The sequence below is a fragment of the Callithrix jacchus genome, chromosome 4, assembly GCF_049354715.1.
Source record: "Callithrix jacchus isolate 240 chromosome 4, calJac240_pri, whole genome shotgun sequence".
Lineage (NCBI taxonomy): Eukaryota > Metazoa > Chordata > Mammalia > Primates > Cebidae > Callithrix > Callithrix jacchus.
In genome coordinates this window covers 153,612,274-153,636,483 of record NC_133505.1, presented here as the reverse complement: position 1 = coordinate 153,636,483, position 24,210 = coordinate 153,612,274, and the positions used below count along the sequence as shown (strand labels likewise).

Sequence of the window (24,210 nt, the reverse complement as noted above, 5' to 3'; positions counted from 1 at the left end):
AAGAGACAAGTCTCAGAGGAGGCACTGACAAGGAGATACAGTGACCTAATTTTCGAGTAGCAAGTATTTCAGATTCCCAGAATCCAACCTATTCCAAGTAACACCACCAAGACACAATGGAACCAGATGGGTAGATGATCAGAACTTCTTTCCACGAAGGTTATGCCACCCTGCCAACAAATATAGAAGAGAAGATTCATGAACTGGAACATTAATTCAGAATCTAGAGGGAAGTCAAAGGCTGTGATAGTTTGACCTTTAGCACACAGTCTATTTTAGACTAAATTTTATTATGGAAGCACATTCCACAATATGCTTGTAGTGAGAAATAGAATCTAATCAGAGCTGACAGCAGCTCCTAGCCTCAGCGAAACTAATATAGTGTGAGTAAGAACCTGGTTTTGTAGAAATCTTAAAGCAAAATACAGTAGTACCGTAAGAGGACAGAGGGCCCAGGGTAACCCAGGGAGTGGCAATTGCATGCCCAGTAGTTACATGGATTTGGTCAGTAAAGGTCAAAGTTAAACAACTCACTGCCTTAACAACTAAATAAATGCTGTTGGTGCAGCTTGTCAACAAAAACTCAAATAAGAGAAGTAGCTAAAATATTGTATATTGACTTAAATTAGAGAAAATACAAGAGAAAGAAATGATTTACAAAATTAGTTCTTTGAATTAAAATGATTGACCTTAAGATATTCTAACTCTGTTTCTAAAGATCCCAAATCAGGAAACAATTTTTAGGATTATGAAACATGCTTGCTAAAAAAAAAACAGTGCAATTCTGTGGTTTATCTTTCAGCATTACATTTGATTTGTAAAGAAGATAGAAGTCTTACAGTCACTGTACAAAGAGAAAGATATAAATGTTCGAAAAGATACAGTGACTTTCCCATAGTTGACAAGAAGCCAGCATGGGTCCAGGTTTTGGAATTGAGATCCCTTGGCACTGATTCAGGGAAAATGCTTTCAAACTCTAAAATCCCATAAAGATGGGGAAAATAATGACCAATAAAGGCCTAGTGTCTTTTATATGGTAAGTGCTTTACTCATGATGTCGAATTGACTACACAGGAAATAGTTTGAAGCTTTTTCCTTCTTTTTCTGGTTTTTTACTTTCTTGAATTATTTCATTAATTATTTTTTGGTCTGAATAACGTCTGTAAATGTTATAAATTAAAAAGTTTTTCTGTTTTTATCCCTATATTAACTATTTCTGTTGGTTTCTTATGTATCCCTCTAGAGTTAGTCTATGCACTGATAAACTTACACATGCAAATAGAATTATATTTTGCAAGTTATTCTGAATATAGTTTTATAATTAAATTTGCACCATATGAACTTTCACGTATTTATCTGCCTTATCATTCTTAAATGCTGAGTATTTTATTGTACATATTTATAAGTTAAAGATATAGATTTAACAACCTTCTGCTGATACACATTAGGGCTTTTTTTGGTATTACCAGAAGTAATTCAATTAATATCTTTGCCCACATATATTTTGCGTGAGTGTGAGTACATAATAGAATCAATTCCTAAAAGTGAAACTTGCTGGTTATTTGTAGGGTGCATGTGTTATTTTGACGGATATGACCAATCACTCTCTATAGAACTTCTGCCAGCTTATATTCCTGCAACAGCGAATAGGACTTCCAGTTTTTCCAAACCCTGATCAATAAGCATGTTAACATTATAAAAAAGTCACTGCCAATTTTATCCATGCATAATGTTATCGCAATCTTTTACTTTTTCTCTCTCTTACTTAGAATGAGAGTAAACATTTTATCCTGTTGAAAGGTCACTAGTACTTATTTTATTGAACAGCCAGAATCAGTTTTCAAAAGTATTCTAATTTTAATTTTAATTTAATGAGTAATTAAATTAAACATTGTAAACAATGCTGTAAAATACATTAATAATTTCTATCTCAGTGCCAGTTGACACATTCACACTTGACCTATAGTTTCCTTTGAGCCTCCTCATTTTTCTCATTTAAAAGTGAAGGGGTGTGTGTGTGTGTGTGCGCACGCATGTGTGTGTGTGTGTGAAGGGGATTTATCATCAAGGTGACTTTTATTCAGCATATCACTTACATGATTCCTTTGGCAAGCTAATGTACCTGTCCTTGTTAATGTCATTAAATGTCCAAATATTCATGAGTACAGTTTGGGCACATAGGCCAATAAGTGACTAGATTGACATCAGTGAGGCAAAATGGATAAAGATGAGGCTTATTCATTTTTTTCCTTTGAAAACCATTATAAAGGGATTATTTAAAAATTTTCCCTTGTGATGAGTACATTCTGCATTTTGCAAATTCTTTCCGTGACTCAAATTTGCGGTCAAACTTAACTTCCCTGTTTCATCTTAGAAATTCTTCTCTATTTTCAGGATTGAGGGTGAGATAAGCTATCTAAATCATTTAGGAGGCTCTGAGGTCAGCAAAGCAAGCCTCATGCCGAAGGAGATGACTTTTACCGGAAAAAGGGACTTTATCTTTGAATACACAAATAAAGTCTGCACTATCAATGAAAATGCCCTATGGGAGACCTTCTGGAATGATTGATGCCATCTCTCATGTCTGTTGAAAACCCCTCTGGGCTTACACTAGCCACGTTTCTCTAATCTTATTTCCATGAAAACTCCAGGGGAGAGTGGCAGCCTGTATCTGGCAACACTCGACTGTGTCTCACGACTCAACAGGGCAGATTAGAGTTGGACACAGTAACTGTGCCGGTCACTGTTGTCAATTTTATTGACAGAAAAATGAGTCGTTAAAAAAGAGCATCTGAAGTTATAGACCTAATTTAGTTCCTGTGTATTAACCAGCAATTCAGTAAACCTGAAGAACAGTTTGCATACATCTGAAGCAGCTGAGTGTTACGAGTTTGGACATCTGCTTAGTTGAGTCCCCGAAAAAATCAGAGATCTGCTGATTTATCCCCACTTCTCTGAAACATACTGTTTGCAGGCCTGGAAAGTATTCAGTGCTCTGCAAGATGGTGGGAACATTTCACAACCTTCTCATCCCTGCCTCTTTCTTTAGGTACACTTTTGAGAGAAAAAAAAATATTTCTTCTCATTTGTGTTCTAATTTGAGGATTTGGTTTTATGCTTTAAAATGTTTTATTAAAGCATTTCTTTTTTTAAGCTTTTGATACTACTGTAGGAAAAGATGTGCTTACAAAAGCCATTCATTTGACTCTAATTATATCTTTTCATTGCCATTGCTAACATCATCGGTAAAATTACAATTCAATGTGGAAATAATTAGGGGAAATTTGACAGTGATGTATTAAAAACCAAAATGCCCATAAAATCAAAAGCATGCGGAATATTTCAGCCTATATACCTTTGTTTTTAAAAAATGCATCTTAGTAACCTTTTTAGATCTAACAGCTAAAATCAAATTGAGAAAATTAAGAGAATATTCTGTGATTCTTACTCTAAAATATTCCCTTCTACAAATATGTTTCTAAAAATAAGGAGCCACTCAAATAATTAGGAATTATTCTTTCTGTTTATACTGCATATTCCAAGACAGTAAGAGAGCAATATTTTCCTCCAGAGTTAGTGTATTTAGAGACAGAATATGACAAAAAAATTTAATGGTCTCACAGCTTTCTGGAAATAAAATATTTATATTTTTCTTTATGCCAATAACAATCATATAGAAAATTGTAAATAATAATCATATAGAAAATACAGAACAAATATAGCATTAAAAATTGCAACAAATATGACAAATACCTAGGAATTACCTTAAAAGAAGTATTTACCTGTATGGAGAAAAATACTAAACTTCATTGAGAGGAACATGGATGATTGAATAAGTGGATTCCAAGTGGAAAAACAAAAATACTCTGTTGATGTCAATACCCTTTAAAATAATGTTCACTTTTTTTTTTTTTTTTTTTAAGACAGAGTTTTGCTCTTGTTACCCAGGCTGGAGTGCAATGGCGCGATCTCGGCTCACCACAACCTCCGCCTCCTGGGTTCAGGCAATTCTCCTGCCTCAGCCTCCAAAGTAGCTGGGATTACAGGCACACGCCACCATGCCCAGCTAATTTTTTTTATATTTTTAGTAGAGACGGAGTTTCACCATGTTTACCAGGATGGTCTCAATCTCTTGACCTCGTGATCCACCTGCCTCGGCCTCCCAAAGTGCTGGGATTACAGGCTTGAGCCACCGCACCCAGCCGATGTTTACATTTACTGCAATCTCAAATCTTCAAACATTTGAATTTTTGAGAAATTTTCTAAAAGAATAAGCTGATAGGAATTAACATTTAAAAAAATTAAGATGCATTATCAAAGATTAGAACATATTAAGAAAGCTATAAAACATGAAACGGTGTGGTATTTGTGTCAGGATGGACATTCAGATCAATGAAACAGGGTAGAAATACTAGGAAAAGACCCATACATAGAAGTTGTTATTACATGAGTAAAATGACATTTCGAATAAGTAGGGGAAGGAATGAAATTGTTCAATAACTTAGATGACTGGTTACTTACATTTTAAAAGGTCATGTCTTTACTTGCCCCATACCAGAAGTGCCACAGCACAATGGCTTGCTGGTATTGGGTTACAGGTGAGTTCAGATGTGATCATTTCAGTTGCCTGGGTGGCTGATAATCTCTGGCTGTGAGCAGCCTCATTTGTTTACCCCAGAGTGCCATGAAAACATGTATTTTTCTACATGCACTGTGATGCAAAATATGCTAGAGAGCACTGTCTTTTACTATATACCAAAATTAATTCGAAATTGATTTAAAAATTAAATACAAATAAAACAGTAAGGAAACTTCAAGAACAAATATCTTGGGTCTAGGAAGGCTTGGGAAAAATAAAATGAAAGCTAGAAATTATAAAGAAAAACAAAAGAGATTTGGTGAGCTAAAGTGTCACAAATGGGGAAAACATGTCAGGCAAAGTGTCAAATGAATGGAAAGATTCTACAAATCTACAGGGAAAAGATAGATACCTACAAATTTTGAAAAGGGAAAGGCCATGAACAGGCAATTAACACAGATGATTTTTTTAAGCTATCAATCTTATGAAAAATGTTAAAGATCATTCATAACAAATACAGGCAAATTTAAACAGTGAGATTCTCTTATCATGTATCAAGTAGGTAGAGATAAAATGATTCATAATTCCCCAGGTTGACTGGAGTATGAGACATTGAGAACTTTCTTCTTCTTCTTCTTTTTTTTTTTTAATTGTGAGACAGAGTCTCTGTTGCCCAAGCGGGAATGCAGTGATGCTATCTCTGCTCACTGCAACCTCCACCTCCCATGTCCAAGCGATTCTTCAGCCTCAGCCTTCCAAGTAGCTAGGACTACAGGTGTGTGCTACTACACCTGGCTAATTTTTGCATTTTTAGTAGAGATGGGGTTTCTCCATGTTGGCCAGGCTGGTCTCAAACTCCTGATCTCATGGCCTGCCCACCTCGGTCTCCCAAAGTGCTGGGATTACAGGCTTGAGCCACCATGCCTGGCTGTTGAAAACTTTCAGACAGTGCTAAATAAATTAAAATAAACTTCTAAAGGGAAATTTGAAAACAGATTTCCTAGGCCATTATGATTCCTATATGCTATGACCTAGCAGTTGTAGGGATGTATCCTAAGTAAATAATTAAAGATGGGGCCAGAGTTCAACATAAAAAGATGCTCCTTTCAGCATAATCTATAAGAGGGGAGGTTTGAGGAATCTAAATGTGTTTTTAAAAGTTCTTATATATCTTCTACAGCATCAGATTTAGTCACTGAAAGTGTTACAGGAAACACATACTGGTAAGAGACAATATTCACAATATAGAGTCAAATAATACAATGCAAGTTGTGAGGGTATAATACTTTTTTCTTTAAAACAACATGCAAGTCAACAAACAAAAATAGAAGAGCACATAGTAAAATCTAAATGATGATTATGTATCAGTACTGGCTTATAGGTAACCCTTGCTGCTTCTGTAGTTTTCTATTTTTAAAATTACCTGCACTGAACATATATTCCTTTTGTAACCATTTTAAAGAGATGTTATTAACATATAAAAGTAAAAAAGTTGGCCAGGCCAGGTGGCTCATGCCTGTAATCCCAGCCCTTTGGGAGGCCAAGGTGGGCGGATTACCTGAGGTTGGGAGTTCAAGACCAACCTGACCAACATGGAGAACCCTGTCTCTACTAAAAATACAAAATTAGCCTGGCATGGTGCTTATGCCTGTGATCCCAGCTACTCGGGGGGCTGGGGCAGGAGAATCTATTGAACCCAGGAGGCAGAGTTTGCAGTGAGCTGAAATCACGCCATTGCACTCCAAGCTGGGCAACAAGAGTTATACTAAAAAATTTAGAAAGTTATAATTTATTAAGTTTAAACTATGCTTAAACAAGCATGATTTAAATTCCAACCGCATATCAGGGCTAACATTGTCAGAAAATTCAGTCTTCTGATTATTGATTTGCTGCAGTCATAAATGACTGGTACATTTTAGAAGATGACAGGATAAAACAGGAAAAAAAGATTCAGAGGGACTTGTGCCTTAGCCAAGACTTCACAAGTCTAACCTTGCCATCAACTGAGATGCCATCATCTGAATAAGAAATACCTTGTCCACAGCTGATAAATATTTGATAATTTTTGATATATTATGATCTTAAAACTTTTGACTCTACTTACATTACAGAACACTGCATAATTTATTCTAAAAATGAAATAAAAAATTTAAAACTATCATTAATGTTTATATTATGAAAATTTCTGTCTCTTTAATGCTATACTTTAGTCTCATATGTTAGTAAAGCAATTGATTTGTTTTCAAGATTGTAAATAAAAGAGGCATCCTTGATCTCAGCTGTCTTTGTGGCACTCTCTGAAGTGGGATGTAAGTGTTGATAGGGAATTTAACAAAATGTAATGATCCACTGAGATGTATTTATTTTTATCAGATGTGGAATATGGAAATCTGACATTTTCATGAGCATAATTACAATGACAATGCACATTCTTATTTGAAGTTTTAAACAGTAGAGGTAAATAATTAGGTTTAAAGAAGAAAAGGAGGAAGGGTTTGTGTTAGGGAGTGTGCACTGTGTCTTAAAGACTTAGAGTTATTCAAATATGCCTTCTAGCCTAAGGGATTCATTGGAATAAAACTGATCCAGGATGATGTGCAATTTGTAATATCTTTTTATTCATCCTGGGAAAAGTCTGATGAGTTGCTTTTTAGCTTCCTCACTCTCCAACTGAGCTGTGGCTGCACTTGCACCTGGAACACACAAGTGGAAGGCCCTCTTGACAAAAGTCCAAGAAGCGCCTTAATGGATCATGGTTAGTGTTCCACAGTATGAGTCACTGGCGTTTCAAAGCAGCATCAATTTGGCCATAATATGTTTCCATGGTTCCCACAGTTATCACTGTCTGCCTGGATAATGAGCACCAATAAAATATGACCTGACTGGATTATAGCAGGGGAAGAATCTGAAGAACACTCTTTTTATAGCTTCTTTTCTTATAAAGCACTTGACTGACTCCCTTTCTAAGGCCATCCTAGAATTTACGGTACTGTGCAGTATGAGGTAATTGGCTTTCAGGGTTTCGGGAGGGTTTTATGCTGCAATCAGATCAATACTGTGTGCTTTGCCTGTGTGGTCAGAAGAAAAGAGTCACTGTTTGGGAACTGGAGTAAGGCAGAAAAAACCCAGAAAATGACAACTGATGGAGAGTGGCATAAACCGGAAAATGCCCCTTGCTGCCAATGTCCATAAAATGTACAAAAATTTGCATCTGTTATGGATTAGTAACAGATGGAGCTGTTAGGTAATAGTAAAAAGTAATCAAGTGTAATCCAAGAGATATACGTTGGAGTGACTTGGAAAGTAGACACACTGCATTCAACCCTCAGCTGCCCAGGGCTAGGGGAGGTGATAGCAGGAGAAGGGGCAGCTTTTCATGCTGTACTAGTTTAAGATTCATTCAGTCAGCAGGGTATGGTGGCTCACGCCTGTATCCCAGCACTTTGGGTGGCCGAGGTAGGTGGGTCATTTGAAGTCAGGAGTTTGAGACCAGCCTGGCCAACATGGTGAAACGCTGTCTCTACTAAAAATACAAAAAATTAGCCAGGTATAGTGGAACCTATAATCCCAGCTACTCAGGAGGCTGATGCAGGAAAATCGCTTGAACCCAGGAGGCGGTGGTTGCAGTGAGCCTACATTGTACCACTGTGCTCCAGCCTGGGTGACAGAGCGAGACTCCGTCTCAAAAAAAAAAAGTCACTCAGTCACATATTGGGCCATGTAAGTGGCTCAACAACTAAGTATGATTTCTGTGCCACATATGTGGGCTTGTCATTGATAAGAATTCCTATTCTGAATTCCGTTTCATAAAAAGTACCCCATGATTGGAAGAAGGGGCCCATTCTCTGCAATACCCACCCAGGTGCTGCCCCCTCCAAGGCATCCCCCTTTCGTTCTCTGCTCTCTGCACCCGGCTTGACTAGCCACTGCCCCTTGGCTTCCCTTGTTGGGCAGGGGCTGTACCAATAGGTTTTTTGGTGTCAGTACTGGCAGGTGAAAGTGACAACATTTTGTTGTCATGAAAGACAGCAAAACCTCAAGCACTGAACAGGGCCGTTCAGCAAGCCCGGCCCCTGCTCCTCCCTGGGACATTGAAGCCTGGAAGGAGACACCCTTGCTGCTAGATCTTTTACTGCTGATGAAGCCTGAGTCATGCATAGAAAGTCCCTGACAGAAAAAACCACAGGGATGTGTTTTTCTGAGTATTGGGAAATCCCCTCTAGCAAACACTGATGACAATTGTTGGAAGCCAAGTTTTTTTGTTTTGTTTTTCAAAGAAATGGATATCTAGATTCAAGAACTGAACAGAGGGTGTGGTGATTCACACCTGTAATCCCAGCACTTTGGTAGGCCAAAGCAGGAGGATTACTTGAGCCCAGGAGTTTAAGACCAGCCTGGGCAACATAGTGAGACCACATCTATACAAATAAAAATTAGCTGAGCATGGTGGCACACACCTGTGGTGCCAGCTACTGGGGAGGTTGAGGTGGAAGGATTACTTGAAACTAGGAGTTTGAGACTGCAGTGAGCCATGATCATACCACTGCACTCTAGCCTGGGCAACAGAGTCAGACCCATCTCAAAAACAAAACAAAACAAAACTGAACGGAGGTTGCACAGTGACCATGAAAACTCCTATTTCTGTATTCATATTCAGAAATCCTAGCAAGAAAAGGCGGAGAGTCCCAGAATAGGGACGCCATTTGATCTGAAATTTTCCAAATGTTTCTGTCTAGATAGAGAGCTCTGGTGATGGCCAAATTATTTTATCACTTGCTAGGTGTGAACCTTGAGCAACTTGCCACCATTCAGTTACAGTTTCTCATCTGTAAAATGGGAATAATAATGATTCCTACCATGCAGTAGTGAAGCTTAAACAAGATGACACATCTGATATGTGGCATAAAATAGAAACTCATGTTATTTATCAGTACTATGATTTCGGGGAAACAGAATACTTTCTAATTACTACACATTTTCTCGCTGTTATATGGGTAGGTTGCTTTTATTCAGAAAAAAAATAACCTTCATGAAGTGCTTTTATTTCCCTAGGGGCTATTAAAATGTCTAATTCTATTATAAGGACTTTTGCTTTCAGCCTAATAGATATACTCAGAAATGGAATGGGTTCTGGGACAGATAGGGCTATGGATGTAATAACATCAGGTACATAACGAAGCCCACTTTGGCAGATCTGAAAATACCCTCTGCCCTGTCTAAACTACATGGCAAGCCCAAATCAAGCAAGCTACACAGCCAATAAATAATTTCCGGGCTCTCAAGTCTGTTTTCATTAAGTCCTTAGCAATAATGTATTGAGTTCTGTATGGGAAATGTTACATGCTGGCTGCTTTGGGACTGTATAAACATGTATAAGACACAGTGTGGTGATCCCCAGGAGCATACAGTTAGTAAGAAAAATATTACATGAGAAAATAACCACAATAAAAGTAAATGTGAAAACTGCTACAAGAATTAAATACAGGAGCTCAAATACTTTCACTCTCAAATACTTTCACAAAATCCACAAAAGATGTGTGGATTTTGCTGGATAATTATGCATTGAAGAAAAAGACTTTAAGGAGGAGCCGATGGCATAAATAAAACTGTAAAGATGCTAAAAATAATTTCAGTAATAATAAAAATAACTGACATTTCATATGATGTGCCAAGTAACATATGTATACATCAGGTCAAATGGACACAGCATAGGTAAGTGCTAGGTAAAATATATGCATATTATATATGTGCAAATATAATTTACATCAAATGGATGTTAGAGAATGTGTTGTAAAGTAGGCAAGGGATTAAGCTGCAAAGTAACCTGTGGTTTAAAAAAAAGTGGATTTCAAAGTCTTCTGAAATGTCAGAACTCCCTACCAGGAATACAGAGTTTTCTGAAACATGGGTGACCTTCTGGCTCTGGCACCTGGTGGCAGATCTGGGATCAAGAATTTCACAATCATTCTCTGAGGGAGGTGGTGAGTGCACTGTTACGTCTACTTTGCAGGTGATTAGAATGCGGCACAGGAGTTTAGTCCGTTTCAGAGCTGGAATTGGTATACACATCGTACTTGGCTGACTTCCAGTGCCGTTCTCTTCTCATATCCAGGTTCTTACCCAGTGGCTCTGCAGTACCTCATGTTGTTGATTTCAGAATGAAACAGACAAACTTTGATGTCCAAAGATCACGTAACAGGTAAGTGGCAGCAAGCGCAGTATGCTTGGGCTGCTTGAACTGCATGTACATTGCAGAAATGATAGTGGTTGAGGTTATGTAATATTTACTCGCAAGGAGTGATAGGGTTGGCTTTAAAGGACTTGGAAGAATCCAAGAATCTGAGTGTTAATAATTCATCAGACGTATAATTCCAAAAGTGGGAGGAGCTTTGAGACCATATCTTAGTGAGAAAACCAAAGATCAAAGAGATCAGATGAATTGCCAAAGCCATACAAAGTGTGAGTGGAGCAGGCCCACGTCTCTTTACTCTTGGGCCAATGGGGACTACAGGCCTAGGCAATTGGTCTTCTAGAAGAAGCATTCAAAGTGGCAACAGATGAATGAGATGGGAACTGGAAGGGTGGGTGAAGCGCAGCCCTCTGTGTGCAGAGGGGAAGCTGGTCCTAGAAACAAACTCTGGAACATCTGCTAGAATAGGGATATAAATGTGAAATCATAGAGCATCCTACCTCCTCTCTGACATACTGCCTCTAATTTTACAAAATTTCTCTCTCAATGAAGAAGTAGACAAAGGTAAGTAGCCTTGAGTATGCTTGATTTTTCAACCCAGCATGATAGAAACATCAACAAATTTTATTAGATTTAAATGGGATTGATTGAATTAAGTTCTCTACCTAAGAAAAAGTGTGAGTTCGGCGTCATACATTAAAATTTGGCTTTAGGAAGAATGAGATCATGTTCTATACAGGGACATGGGTGGAGCTGGAGGCCATCACTCTTAGCAAACTAACACAGGAACAGAAAACCCAATACTGCATGTTCTCACTTACAAGTGGGAACTAAATGATGAGACTACACAGACACAAAGGGGAACAGCAGACGCTGGGGCCACTTCAGAATGGGGATGGGCAGAGAGAGGATCAGAAAAAATAACTGTTGAGTACTGGATTTAGTACCTGGGTGACAAAATATCTGTTCAACAAACCCCCGTGACACAAGTTTACCTATATAACAAACCTGGCTGGGTGTGGCAGCTCACGCCTGTAATCCCAGCACTTTGGGAGGGATCCAAAGCTTGGTGATTCCTATGTAGGTTGAAGAGACATTTAACTGTTCTGGGAAAAGAATAGACCAAGATGTTTTGCCACTTGAAGGTTTCACTCTCTGTGCCCTAAAAAAGAAAAAAGAAAAAAAAAATGATGTGGAATCCTTGCGGCTGCAGGAAAGCAAGAAACTGAGGACTAAACTTTGTGTTTGAATTGAGGATAACTTGTATCTGGATGACTTAAAGATCTGTTGGCAAGAATGCAAACTGAGTCTCCCAAGGAGAGACCTACAAGGAGTGGGGTCAATTGCCCTGGTGACTGTGGTGCAGCCAAAAGCCTTTGAGTGTTAGCCAGGGAGGGCTGGTTCAGGTTCTGCAGATCCAGTTTCTGGCAGCAGAGCCTGGTGTCAGCATCACTAACTAGCGCACTGACCAGACTTTCCAGTTTTTTCCCTCTCCAAGTGTTCTTGTATAGAATAAACCCTTTGGAACGAATAAGTCCATACTGTTCTTAAACCAGGCAATAAGAGGGAACCTGAATAAGGTTATACCAGATGTTTTTCTAAAAAACAAATTGTGGGAACTGAAAAAATTAATTGAGGGAGAAGGCATACCAGAGAAACAGACGTGATTTTATTTAAACTACACACTAAAAAATGTGACCCATCTTAGTTACCTGTGAATGTCATTAGTCGGACTCATCTGTGGATACATTCTGAGATTCTCTAGTTCAATATTTGCAGGTGCACATGGGGTTGAAACGTGTTGGTTGATGCTGTGCTGAAATGGGCGACCTGGGAAGAATTCTAAGTGGGGCATGCGAGGAGCTTTGTGACTCTCCAGGGAGCAGCCGCTAGAGGGAAACTCTTCTTGCTCCTTTTCCACAGATACTGGCTTATTTTAGAGGAGACTGTTTTCAAACAAAAATGACAGAAAGGACCCCTTTGTAACATGAGCATTTCTTTAGGGGAGATAAGCCTCCCTGTGACCTAGGAGTTAAGAGCTGCCTCTATGATGATTTTCTCTGGACCTCACAAATGCCACTTCTTTTGATGGTTCAGGTTGAATATTAATAGAAACTTATGTGTGAGTAACACGTATCCACAAATATCATGTTGTCTGGTTAGAGGATAAATATATACAAGGTAATTAAGGTCACAGGGGAAATGTAATAAAAGTTCAATTATTTTGGCAAATTTGTTATGTCTAAACATGCATTTGCTTTTTATACTCTATGGTGTAGGCCCCATGAAGATGATTTAAGGTGTCATGGTCTCTTCTTTGGCTAATTTATGTGCTCAGAGAATATGCATCTACTCTGACCTCACCTGCTAACTTGCAAAGTGGCTTTTCTATTCCCAGAAATTCATAGCTGTGTGTAGAATAGCCTTTGCTACTTAGAGGTAGACAAACAAGTTGGTTTTCTTCACTCTCATATTAAACCTGTGTGTGGTACTTTCTGGAGATGCTGCATAAAAGATAACTAAAGACCTAGGAGGCTGAGGAGGGGGCTAGCTTGAATCCGGGCGGCAGAGAATGCAGTGAGCTGAGATTGTGCAGCTAGCTGCACCCCAGCCTGGGCAACGGAGCAATAATCCGTCCCAAAAAAAAAAAAAAAAAAAAAAAGAAAAGAAAAGGAAAGATAACTAAACAGGTAACTGATAGGGTAACTGATAGGTTTTCTCTGTCCTTTCTTCAGTAATTACTTTTTTGGTGACTGTATCTGTTCATAACTTAGAATCACTCAATAGGTTAAGTGAATGTGTGGAAGTAAATGAAATCTCATTCAGGGAAATAAACTTGAAATATTGAACTGATGATGCACGTGGCTAGACAAATACACTTTGCAAACCAGCTAAAGTTTTGAGCTTCTCATTGAATAGATCTGTTTCACTTTAACTGTGCTTTTCATGCCAAGGGCTGTTAGCAGGGTTTCAGACGGATGTCAGCAATGGAACTTAATACAAATGCCTGAATGATCCTTCCTCCTGGCTGTGTTGCAAACTGCATCAAGTTTCTAATGCCCAGACCAGAATACTTATGAATTTCCAAACAGTTCTTTTATGCTCTCCATGTCGTTTAGTTTAACACAAATTCATATTCAGAAGTTTTATCTATATATGCTATGACTCCTTAGAAAACCTGGAGACCTGATGACCCTTACAACCTAAGGAGGCACTAAACACTGCTATGTTGTAGAGTGCAGGATCTGCAGGGATAGGCAGGTCCCAGGTTACCTTTTGTGGCCAAGGCCACATATATAGTGACCTTGGCCCCATGTATTGACTATGCCTCATGTCAAATGTGGGCCTCTGAAGGTCAGGTGCATCCCCTGGTCAGCCTCAGGACCATATCACAGGATGATGTAGCCAAGAGATACATGAGGACCACCAGTGCCCATGCTGTTGGCTCTGCACATTAATGCTATACCATTGAAATAATCCATAGAAATCCATCCCCTCTTCTCAGGAGCTCAGCTTCTGCAGCTGCCAGAGACTCCCTGCATGTGTCCTGGGAAGAGCTCAGGGACATGAGAATTCATTTAGTGGCACGTACCCAGTTCTTAGCCTCCATCCCACAGATCCACATGCTGTGGTAGGGGAGAGGCCAAGGGTGTTGTCCGGAGAGGTGAAGGGCCAAGCACAGCATCCTTGAACTGCGTCCTGGACCCGTGCTGACTGCTCCACCCCCAAGTAATTGTGGGATGATGTGTTCCCTTCTTTATAGGCAAAGTGGGTTATGGAAATTATTTTATGAAAAGTACCTGGGAGTGTTGCCAAACTCATTTTTGGTTCATTACACCATCTATTATTAATACATCATTATCACATAACGATTGTGTGGTCTGATCTTTCCCTCATGTCTAGTATGGTGGTTTTTCTCTGTTTTTGTGTGTGCAGACAGCGTAACTGGATCGTGGTTCATGCTGAGTTCAAAATTTATCTTCTGAATATTGGCAGAAAGACTCTTTCTGGTGAATGATTCAGGTCTTCTGAGCAACTATTGATTGACTTTGTCATTAGACTCACCTTGCAAAACATAGAAAAAAGAAAAATAAAATTAATATTGTGTGGTTAAGTCTTAGCAACTGGAAAGAAATGCAAGGTGAAACGAAATGGTAATGGTAAATGAATGGGAAGAACCTGGGAGAAGGTAGCCATGATAATCATAATAAACCTGATAAAAAGACAGAGAATAACACAATATATAGATTTTTTTAAATAATCAGAGGAAAAGATAGGTCCAATAGCAGGACTACAGGCTTTGAAAAGTAAAGACAGCTCAAAAGGAACGAAATTCTCAAATCATTCTAATTGTACAATCCTAGATCACCTTCATAGGAGGACAGTTTAAGAAACGGGCAGCAGGAGAAGGCTGGCTGTCTATTTTTAGAAAGAATTTGGCCAAAAAAGGAAGTGTCGGCACAAAAAGAAGAGTCCATTTCTACCTACACATGAGGGGTAGTATTTTCCAAAAAGACCAAAATGTGATGTAAGTTTATTCACCCTTGTAACTCCAATACCAACTATAAGGGTGAGGCCCCCTCAAATGTCTCACATTGATTCTGTAGTTTGGAGAGTTTGCTCCCAGGTTCATATGAGAAGGTATGGCTGTGTGGTATATGGGATTGGCTTCAAAACAAACCAGGGAGGAGACAGACGAGGTGAGGATAATGATGAAATAAGACTGACCACAATTTGATATATTTACAGCTGCATAATGAGTACTAAGGCATTCATTACTGTATTATATCTACTCTTGTATATTTGAAATCAAAATCAAACCATATCTCTCAATTTAAAATAAAATGTTGTCATTTGCTAAAAAAAAAAGTTCCACTTGAAATATACAAATGCAGATCTTTAAAAAAGAAACACACAGGAACAGAAAAAGTGAAACCCTTAGGAAAAGGCTAATTGAATTGAAGCACAGGTCACACATGATTTGCAGTGGAGTGAAGGAGCAAATCTGGTACTCGGGAAACTTACTCTGGTAACTCTCTGGGAAAGTCAGCTCTGTTTTGTGGCTGACTTTCAAAGGGCAGGGGTGTCATTGGAGCTCAGTGTTTTCTGGGTCTCTAGAGGGGAACCAGTCAACCAAAGTTATACAACAGTATATGTTTACTGAAAACAAAAACTTTCCATTCAATTGGGGCTATGGAGCTATACAAGGGGCTTTTCTCAAGGTTTTAGGCAGACCAAGTGTGAATGAATACACTGGTAGAAGTTTGATGGCCACCGGGTAGGGATGCTGCAAAGAGAATTTCTGTATCAGCTCGGAGCCTGGACTAAACGACCTTGAAGCTCCCTTCCCACTGCATGATGCTCTAATTCTGCAATGAGATGATCCTTCCTGTTCAGGCACATAACTCATAACTCTTACAGGAGGCATGCCATTTACACATCATGAGTACCTGATTTAAAGAAAAACACACTTGATTTTCAAATAAAAACTTATATAGTCCTTCACCAACAAGAAACTTAAAGATTCAAATTATTAATGCTAAATAACTAGTTTTAGTCAGTTGGGCTTTAATCCACATATACTGAATCCCTAGAAAGTGTAAGGTGTTTGGATACTAAGGAGGCCAGGGCCTGTGCAAGTGCTGAGTGCTTGGATGGGTTTGGTGTCTCCAGCCTCTCTCCTCCCTTTCCTGGGAGCTGTTCATGACATGCTTCCTTCAGGTTGTTCTTCCTGCATGGAACAGCTGCAAAGATTTGGATGCCCACCTTGCAGAGTCATTTTTGAACTTATAGCAACATGCAAACAATCCCAGTGATTTTTCTTTAAGCTTTATTCCTAACTGCAGTACAAATATTAATTTTTCTCAAGAAATGAATTCTTGTGTAAACAAACAAATGGATCTGAGGGCTGGGGTGAGCATTCTGAAATGGCACAGTATAACCAATGTAGGTCAAAGGCCTCATGTCCTCAGACTGAAGGTGCCCACTTTTCAGGACCTTAGCTAGCCTTGCAATGCATGATTGGGAAGGATATGGTGCTAGCCCTCCAAAGATCTGGAAGGGACTCCATTCTGTCCCATGATATTATTACACTTTCTCCCTTTCTTCTCCAGTTGTCAGTGACATGAATCTTTGCTCCCTTCTTCATGGAATATTTCTGATCTAATAGCCCCTACATTTCAAAAGATGGATATAAACACCAGATGAATATTACAGGAAAGCTGGATTGCTCTGCAGTGAGTGAAATATGGAAAGGCCTTTCCCCACCAAGCAGCAGGCCAAATTGTAACAGGAAGATGAATTAGACATAAAATGGTTCATAGATCAGAGGTGATGCTGCCTTTTTTAAAGCATAAAGTGTTCCTTCTGCAGAATGAGGCTCAAGCAAAAGAGAAACATGAATAATTTGATATTTATTTATTATGTTATGATCTGCTTTAATCCATTAAATGTATATGAAATATATATACATGTATAGATTATATAGCAATACGATTCTTCAAAAGGCTACATATTTAATATGCTTCCACTCTTGGCCCAGAGCAAATCTGGCTTCTTCCTGAAGATAAATCATCCCCAGCCCTGGAGTTCTATAGAGTTGACTTTAAATAGGCACCTGGTCTCAGATTTTGCTGGATTTCCAGTGTGATGGAAGAAAGGGCACTGTACTTGTTACTCAATGACATCTCCTCTTTTACATTTCAGGCCATATATTTCCATTAACTAATGCATACTGTCTTCAGCTCACTCCTCCAACTTCTTTAATCATTTCAGCACCTGGTTCACAATTTTGCTTCCCACACCACCGCTGACAACATCCTTGTACTGGTCAGTTTATGAGCATTCTGGCACCTTATCATTTAACACATAACACCCTGTGTTGAAGTTTTCGTAAATACATCTTTACCTCCCTGTGCATTATAGTACATTGAACTTGGCATTTCCGATGCAGAAACCATAATGATGCACTGCAAGTAACTCAAGCTTCACAAATATTTGCTCTGACGCAATGTGTGGCAGGGCAACTTTAATCTTAGATTCACCATCCTTACCATTCCTGCCACCTTTAATCCTCCCTGAAGTCCAGCATCTACCAAGGCTGTGCTAGCAGAAGAGGGCTTTTGAAATGCAATCAGGCTGAGAAGGAAATGCATTTTTATTTTACAAAAATTCAGGAGAAATTGGCCAGACTCTAATCTCAGTGCAACACATCTGCTTATCCCTTTGTCTCTCCCGCAGAGGCCAGATCACTATGAGGGCTCTGCTGTCTTTGCCAACCTTTAAGTGATCAGTAGCTCTTGTCCAGCAGTGGCTCAAACTCCTGGCCATTCACCCCAGGAGCAGAAGCCAGTGGAGGGGCCAGTGATTGTTATTTACTTTTCATTGGCAGGTGGTGATCAGATGGGCGTAAAAGATTATGAAAAAAGAGAATGCATGGCAAAAAATGGTGGTGCTCTCCATCCAAAAACTAAGGCCCTATGACCATGAATGGAGCCAGAGGGAAGGTTGGAACAGGTAAGAGATGTTATTTCCAAATCACCATTCCCCTTTAGACTTTGAATGTTTTCAGTGTTTTATTAAATATTGTTGCAAGTCCTCCAAGATTCCACATAAACGTTTAGCCAGGCAAAAGTTAAGTCTACCTCCCATGGCAAGTGATGAATGTTGAGATTCTAATCGTGAATGGCACAATCTCAAGGTCTAGGTAAAGTACCATGTTGGACAAGAAAGGACTGAAAAAAAAAAAAAAAGAAGACAGTTCCAGAAGAAGGTGCCAAAGTAGGGCTCCAGGCCAATTTGTTGAAAGCCAATTTATTAAAATTTAACTTGATGAATGACAAATTTACTAACTCATTGAGGAATTTTGCTTGTAAGTTTGTGTTTAGTTCCTACCCCTACTTCTGAACATGACTCTGCCTCTGTAACAAAATTGTCTGGGTAAACTTCAGAGACAGAGACAGAGAGAGTATAGGGTGAAGATGGAAAGAAAACTTTCTAAACATCCTTATAATTTCACAAATTGGGCATTTGGCAAACTGTTTTTCAGTAAATTGACTTGCTTCCCAAAGCACAGCTATCCTTTCATTGTGTCTGTTTTCTAGCACAAGTTCCTGCTGCTTTCACATGCAGTTAAAATAAGGAGGGATGACCTTCCCAAGGGCATGCACATATGCACCCCACAAGGTTACATGTGCACATCTGCACACAACCCACTTCCTGGGTTTCTGTCACAAGGTGAAGAAAGTCTTCTCAGAATTCATCCCCGTCCTTCACGCTACAGTCTTGCCTTATGTTAGGCTACCTTGGGAAAAACATCACCAGAATTCTGGTGCTCAGAATTTCAGAGCATGGTAGGTCTTTAAGTCATAATAATTGAGTAATCAAATTTAAGACTAATTCCAACCTGGATCCCCTCTCTCTAATTTTCTTGGCTATAAATCTATTCAGGCTGCTGTAAAAACAAAACAAACAAACCAAAAAACCCATGCATCGGGTGGCTTATACACAATAGAAATTTATCTCTCACTGATCTGGAGGTTGGGAAGTTTAAAATGAAGGTGCTGGCAGAATTGATGTCAGGCGAGAGCTCACTTGCTGGTTCATAAACAGCTGCCTTCTCACTGTGTCCTCAGCCAGTAGCTGGCAAGGGAGCACATGGGGGCCTGTTTTAGAAAGGCACGGATCCTATTCTTGGGGGCTCCACTCTTGTGACCTAATTACCTACAGCCTTACCTCCTGATACCATCACATGGAGGTTTAGATTTCAACGTATGGATTTTGGGAGAACACACAGTCCACTGCAGGTCCAGAGTGCCCATAAAAGCGTCCATCTATGCAAGGGACATTGTTGCAAGTCTTAAATATCTTCAGTGCCACACTCTACCACTACAGCTCCCTGGTTTCTTTACTGCTACTCACTCTTGTTCTTTGTTGATTACATCAAAATTGAAGACCTTTGGAAAGATCCTTAAACGAGCCTGAAAAAAATCAAGAGAAAAAGACAGGGATGCAAATTAGAACAACAATAAAATACTATTTGTAACCTATGAAATTGTCAAAGCGCACGAAAAGGAACTCTACTGGTATTGACTCCTAACCATTGGTGAAAATACAAATTGGCACAGTGCTTCTGGAAGAACATTTGCAAACACATGCCGCGTAGCTTTAAATATCCGTTGATCTTCAATTTTTCTTCTAGGTATTTTTTCCCAAGGAAATAGAAATGTATGCAAAAGTTAACCTAGTGATGTTTACAAGACTAAAATAGAAAAAATAGAAAGTAGCTTTAGTATCTTTCCTTACTGAATTAACTGAATATATTTTGTTACATTTGTATGACATAAGATATGGAAATACTATGCAGATATTTAAAATTATCAAAATATTAAGTGAAGGAAACAATAGATTGTTAATCTATATATAATTCTATAACACTTTCTAGTATAGCATGTATAATGTTAGAAAAAGACCGTTACTTGATATACTAAATTAAATGATAACAATTATAGCTTGGTTAAGAGATTGTAAGTGCAGTTTGTGCTTTTTTTCTAGATCTGTATTTTCCAAATTTTTAAGTTAACATGTTTTCAGCGAAGGAAGCCTGGTTTTGAATTCTTATAATTCTTTTTAAAATAATTTCATAATTTTCCTTATAACAAAATTAAGAAAGCAAAAGAATTAAAAAAGCAGCCTTACCTTCCTACCAGAAAGAATCCCATTGTCCCTTTTCTCTCCCTGTTAAGCATAAATCTTTTCTAGAATACAGAAATATTCTAGAGATCATTGATGCATTTGAGGGAAACTGAAAACAAAACGAAACAACCAAACAGAAACCTTAAATAGTTATTTTACTATTTACAGCAAGGTGAAACTGATTTAAGACAATCACCATCGTTTCCTAGGTATTTTCTAAACACAAGCTTTCTCTCACTTTGGTAGGTAGAATGAATCTGGGAAGGGACTGGTGTCCTCCTCTTCTCCCTCCTTCCCCCTCTTTCTCCCTGACTCCCTTTTAAAAGCAAGTTGCCTTGAACACAGCAGGGAGGTCTGATGGGAGGCACTGGTGGGGCTCCTTGCTGCAGGATGAGAGGATGAAACACGCACAGCAGGGAAACACACAATGCGCATCAAACTCCAGCACCGGGAAGGCACAGAGGGGCTGTTCAGGAAAGCGTGCCTATGATGACTATTATTTAGTCTTAAACCAAAAAGCAGGCAGCCTCTTTTGGAAAACAAACAGGAGCAGTGAACCAGTGTCACTGGGTTCACAGGCAGCTGCCAGCTGCACGCAGCAGCAAGTCAACCAGAAACTCAACTAAGCAGTTTCCAGGATTTCATGGGAAGGATGACGATTCCTGAGAGTCCGTGCTCCCCTCCGGGGAAATGGGCCACTTGGGCCCCAGATGTGCGGGCCTTTTCCGGACTCAGGCCTGCGTCAGCATCCCTGGCCCCCGAGCCTGCGCCCTCATCATTGCATAAGAGCCTGTGCGGCCTCGCAGCCCGCGCGCTTGTCATCGGCGCCCCCTGCTGGACCATAGGGAAATGGCACCTTTGCGGCCATCTCCTTGCCCCAGGCGGTCTCCACATTATTTTCTCCCTGTGCCACCATCAAAGAGGAATTTTCTACAGAGAAGGAAAAGAAATGAACCTTACCGCCGTAGCACAAAGCATAGCCTGGAGCCCTAGCCAATACATGATTTCCTTGGGAGGAAGGGCTGATCTCAGCAGTTTGTTCACCAGGGCTCCAGTCTTTTCCTTATACCCGTGCACCTGCATGACAGAGAGGCCAGGTCCCAGCCTGACAAAGCAGAGAAGGGACCAGGATTTCTCAGTGTGTGGAGGAATGTGAAAGGGCAAGCTTTGCAGCCTTCTCTTGCTTTTAACTCTAATCCTGTTATAGAAGCAGAAAGACCCAGAGATGGCAGAGATGTCCTAAATTTCCTTCTTTTCTATTTACTCCTTTAAACAATCCAGCAAACTGCCTGTCACATCTCCAGAATTCCATCAGCCTCCTTGAAGTGTAAGTTGTTAGCCTCACCTAGCCATACACATTTTATAGATATTCAGACCTGCCTCAAAATCTTCTCTGCCCAAGCGTTAGAACTCCTGAGCTTGGGTGGGCGGCAGCCGCAGTTTCCCATTCCACCATGCATACTCCCTAGAGAAAGGTGGTACCATTATTGTTCAGCTGAGAGAAAATTAGGCATGCTACCATCTTCCCTTTGTTCAGTTTGAGTCAGATGTGCCACATGTCTCACCTGAGCAGTGGCTAAATTTGTGGTCAGTGGGCCTGAGCAGAGAAGGAACAGCTGTCATTCGTGTGTAGGCCAAGGGCGCAGGTCTGCTGGGAGGGTTTCCTGAAAGCAGTCCCTCTGAAGTGTTCAAAGTAGCTTTACCTTTTCATTTTAGTCTATGTTATTCATGCTCTCCTCTTCTCATGATTCTCAATCTTAGCTGCACTTTCAAATCACCCAGGGAGCTCTTAAAAATCACTGATGCTCAGGCTCTGCCCCAGACTCATTCATTCAGAATCTCTGAAGATGGGACCAGGGCATCTGTTTTTTATGTTATGTTATTTTATTTTTTTAGAATCTCAGATGACTATAATCATCAGCCAAGATTGAGAACCATTGCCTTCATCTCTCTCTCTCCAGTTTGTAGGGTGCGACCTTAAACAAAGCAGGAACTACTAAGTAATGTTTGATGAATGAATGAATGAGTGAGTGAATATATGAATTAATGGATTGATGAATGAATGAAGCCTGGGAAGGGCAAAAACAGATGAATAATCCGTTATGACAAATATGCAGGGAAATGTGATTAATGAATGAATTACTAACTAAAAGCCATACAACAAAAGCAGTCACCAAACTAGAGGTGGACCACTCAGTGGACAGGCTGAAGGGGAAGAGCCAGGCATTTAACATTGATGGGAAAAGGCCTCAAAGGAACCTGGGTTTATTGTTGGAACTGGTCTGGTAAAATTCTCTTGTTGGAAGACAGCAGGACAGGGAGGAAGCAGAGAGTGCGGAAGTAGTTGAACTCATGTAACTGTCGCAGAAGAGGATGGCAGAGTTGCTTGTGTTTCAGGGAGTCAGGCCCACAGGGGCCCTTGCTGTGCACACAGAGCATATAGAACTTGCAGTGCCCTGGGGTGACTGAGGCAGAGGACCAAGTTGCCACGTGCTTGGAGAAGGCAGGACAAAAACCCACCAAAAAGGCTGAGGAACAAGAATGCCTATGTGAGAAGTCAAGGCAAGTCCAGTATCTCACCCTAACTAGAAAGTGAACTCTTTGAGACTGGAAATAATACCTTCCTCAGACCTTTTCTGAAAAGTTTCTATTTCTCCAAGTATATGGGAGGAGACTGACTTCTGAAATAAATGTGAGCAAGAGGGGAACCAGTAGAAAAATTAAGGACAGTGCATTAATCAGGGTTCTCTAGAGGGATGGGACTAATAGGATAGATGCATATATAAAAAGGAGTTTATTAAGGCGTATTGACTCACACAATCACAAGGTGAAGTCCTACAATAGGCTGTCAGCAAGCAGAGGAGCAAGGAAGCCAGTCCACATCTCAAAACCACAAAAGTAAGGAAGCCGACAGTGCAGCCTTCAGTCTGTGGCCGAAGGCCCAAGAGCCCCTGGCAAACCTAGTGTAGGTCCAAGAGTCCAAAAGCTGAAGAACCTTGAGTCCAATGTTCGAGGGCAGGAAGCATCCAGCATGGGAGAAAGATGGAGGCTGAAGACTCAGCAAGTCAAGACCGTCTATGTTCCTCTGCCTGCTTTTGTCCTAGACGTGCTGGCAACTCACTGGATGATGGTGCACACCCAGGCTGAGGGTGAGTCGGCCTCTCCCAGTCCACTGACTCCAGTGTTAATCTCCTTTGGCAACACCCTCACAGACACACCCAGGGACAATACTTTGCATCCTTAAATCCAGTCAAGTTGACACTCGGTATTAATCATCACAGACAGAATGCAAATTCATGAGTTTGCAAATCGGTATAAGATTCATGTAGTGAAAGGTGGCAACCATCTGGTCCAGGATATGGCCAGAAAGAAGCCAAGTAATTGAGTCATGCCCAGAAGGAAAATCAGTTGCAGGGTAGGACTAGGTTGGCTCTCAAGGGATTGTGTCTCCAGGGTTTCAGCTTGTCCATTTTCACAAACAACTAATATGGTTTCTTTTCTCACTGTTAGAGTCTCCATATTCAAACTAGAATTAATAATGGAGTTTCTCTCCAAAGCTGGCATGAAGCAATGCATCTTATTGCCCACTACACAAAGGTTTGGTTTATAATTCTAAAGATTGAAACCTCTCCCTAGCTAACATTTCAAATGCAGCTGATTTGCTGACTGCTTTTGAGTTGTCAGATAAAAGCTAAAGTTCTGGGAGAAAGTGATGTTTCTACCCTGGGGGAGGCAGGGGACTTTTGGT

At 40.0% G+C, this 24,210-nt stretch overlaps 1 protein-coding gene across 8 annotated transcripts in view; it reads left to right on the top strand.

Moving 5' to 3' along the window:
* LOC118153009 (putative uncharacterized protein CCDC28A-AS1) overlaps positions 1 to 24,210 on the top strand; it is a 400,860-nt gene that overhangs the window by 277,707 nt on the left and 98,943 nt on the right. For 7 of the 8 annotated variants that reach the window (XR_004742138.3, XR_013534613.1, XR_013534614.1 and 4 more), the window contains exons 2-3: positions 10,692 to 10,778; positions 18,160 to 18,284. The gene's annotated coding sequence lies outside the window, so the exon portion shown is untranslated. The remainder of the gene's footprint in view (positions 1 to 10,691; positions 10,779 to 18,159; positions 18,285 to 24,210) is intronic. The other variant, XM_078370266.1, reaches the window with a different exon arrangement.